This window comes from Pundamilia nyererei, unplaced genomic scaffold, assembly GCF_000239375.1.
Source record: "Pundamilia nyererei isolate P.nyererei 1_Seehausen unplaced genomic scaffold, PunNye1.0 scaffold00137, whole genome shotgun sequence".
NCBI lineage: Eukaryota > Metazoa > Chordata > Actinopteri > Cichliformes > Cichlidae > Pundamilia > Pundamilia nyererei.
This window is the reverse complement of record NW_005187538.1, coordinates 1746607-1749093: the sequence shown is the minus strand read 5'-3', so window position 1 is coordinate 1749093 and position 2487 is coordinate 1746607.

Below are 2487 nucleotides of genomic sequence, written 5' to 3'. Positions count from 1 at the left end.
CAACGACCAGGACGGAGAGCCCGGGGATCGAACCGGCGACCTTCCGGTTACAGATACGCTTCCCAACCCCCTGAGCCACGGTAGCTAAGTAGCTAAGCTTTCCTAGATATTTCTGTTCTATTAAAAAGCCAGAAATGCGACACGTGATCCTGTAAACAGAAATATTTGTCACTCACTGTGCTTTCAAGAAAGCGAGCTCGTTACTATATGCATCATTCATCCTTTAAAGTGCAGAAATGTTTTTTAAGTAATATATGCATATATACATGCAAATGAAACTTCGATAACAATTAGAAACTGTTCATTTCTTTGTAAGTGAGAAAACTTCAACAAAATCAGGACGGGATCAAATAAATAATTGTTTTAATAAACAACCCAAATCTCAACTGCATATGAAACAGTTATCTACATTACTGCTTGTATAAAATAGCTACAGGTACAAAGATAAAATTGGGAAAGAGCCCTTTTTCTGCATTTGGTGACGTTTGCTTTTATGAGCAAAGATCTTTGACTACGCATAAATCCAATAAACTTCAACAAAGTATTTTTAAAAAGACAAAATAACTCGTTTAGATTTATCACAATGATGTAAATGGCAAAAAGTTTAAATGTATCAATCAAAGCATGTTTTTCCTAAAGTTTAAACAGGAAGTTCTACATGTTTTCCTTACTCCCCCCACTTCACCACCATTACAGGTACACTAATATCATACAAACAGGTAACAGATGTGTCTTAATTGGCATTACTCATATTGTGAGGAGATATCATAAATATGTCACCATATTTTAAGTTTTAGTAAGTAATTTTAGTAAGTAAAGTCAGCAGAAAATGAATGTAATTTCGATGTCGTTCACGAGCTGACACCTGAGCTGGCATACAGATGCACTTCTCATGTACACATGTAGTTTGCATGGTGGTGAACTTGGAGTCACCACAACATATGCTCAGTGGGAATTTAATGGCCATAAATCACTGAGTTTCCCACCACCTGTTACAAAGTGTGGCAGCATGGAGAGCAGCGGCATTGTTAGTCAAATGAATGACTGCTGGGCGACTAAAAAATGTCTTTGTTGTACTCTGAATTATATCAGGAAGTCGTAGGCAGGGATGGAAACATGAGGCAAGCAGAGCTGTGAAAAACCAGAGATTACTGTAAAAAAGAACTTTTACTGGACGTTCAAATGAGTAAGGTTTCTAACCATTGTGTTTAGCTTATGATAAGATGATTGATGATGATCAATACGCTGTCACCAAATATCACTATTATATTAAAACAAGCATTCCCTCTACACAGAATCACCCAGCCAGTTTGATTTGCCAATACTTGATGACTCCTCCAATAGAAGATTGTGTCAAATGAGTGAAGAGGGTAAAGTGCATAACCCAACTGAATAATGAACAGTGTTTCTTTATGAAGTCTGAACATCCATCCATTCTCTTTAGCGTGTCCTTATCAGGGTTGCAAGGGGTAGTCTTAAAGGCTGAACACCTCAAGGTAATTATGCTGAGACTGAAAAGAAAGCTCTTTCTTTCATTCGTCCATCAAGCCTTGGAACAAGAAATCTTTTCACTTTTTTCATAAGTCACTAAAGTCCCATCAGTCTTTGTTGGTACTTTAATCACAAAGAGGTTCTGCAGGTCTTGCAAAGGTCATCTCCTACCATTGGATGGCTTTTCACAGCACTGACATTTGGGAGGAAAACACAGTTTTTTATAGCGCTAATCAGTGCCCGGGTTGCAGAAACAGTCTTCTGTGTACCTGAGAGAATGAAAGTGAGAAAAATCTCCAGGGCTGCTAATAAATTCCAACCATTTCACATAAAAAGATGTGTAAATGTTTCTTGCCATTATGTCTTCTTGCTGAATAATAATGTCCCTGCCATAATGGGCCTTAATCAGGGAAACAGATGAGGACCAAGGTAGAGTGAAAAAAGGTAGCCATAACAACGGTATTAAAATTCCTTCCACCGGTTTCTTTGTGAATTTTAGACAGTGAACATGTCACCTTAATGTTGCTCTCGTCTTGTTCTCTTCTCTTTTATTTGACATGCTGTAAGGACACAGATAATAATTCCTTCCATTCAAAGTGCTGTTAGTTGGTTGATAACAATTAGAGCTGAAATATGCAGTACTGTGTCTTATTGAAACGTGCAAGCGTACATGGAAATACAGTATTTAAGTATATGGATATATAAATATTTGAACGTAAAACAGAGTATGTATGATTGTAATGAACTTAAAGGTCAATATTTGGTATGACCACCTTTATTCTTCAACACAGCCTGAACTCTCTTGTTCAGCTTTCTTCTAATTTCTTTTAAGTTGTCTTCAGGAATAGTTCTCCAGTCTTCTTGAAGGACATTCAAAGCTTTTCTTTGGATGTTGGCTGCCTTTTGTTCTGTTTTATGTCAGGATGATCCCACATTGTTTCAGTAATGTTGAGGTCCAGGCTCTGGGGAGACCAATCCACGACTGGCAGTGTTACA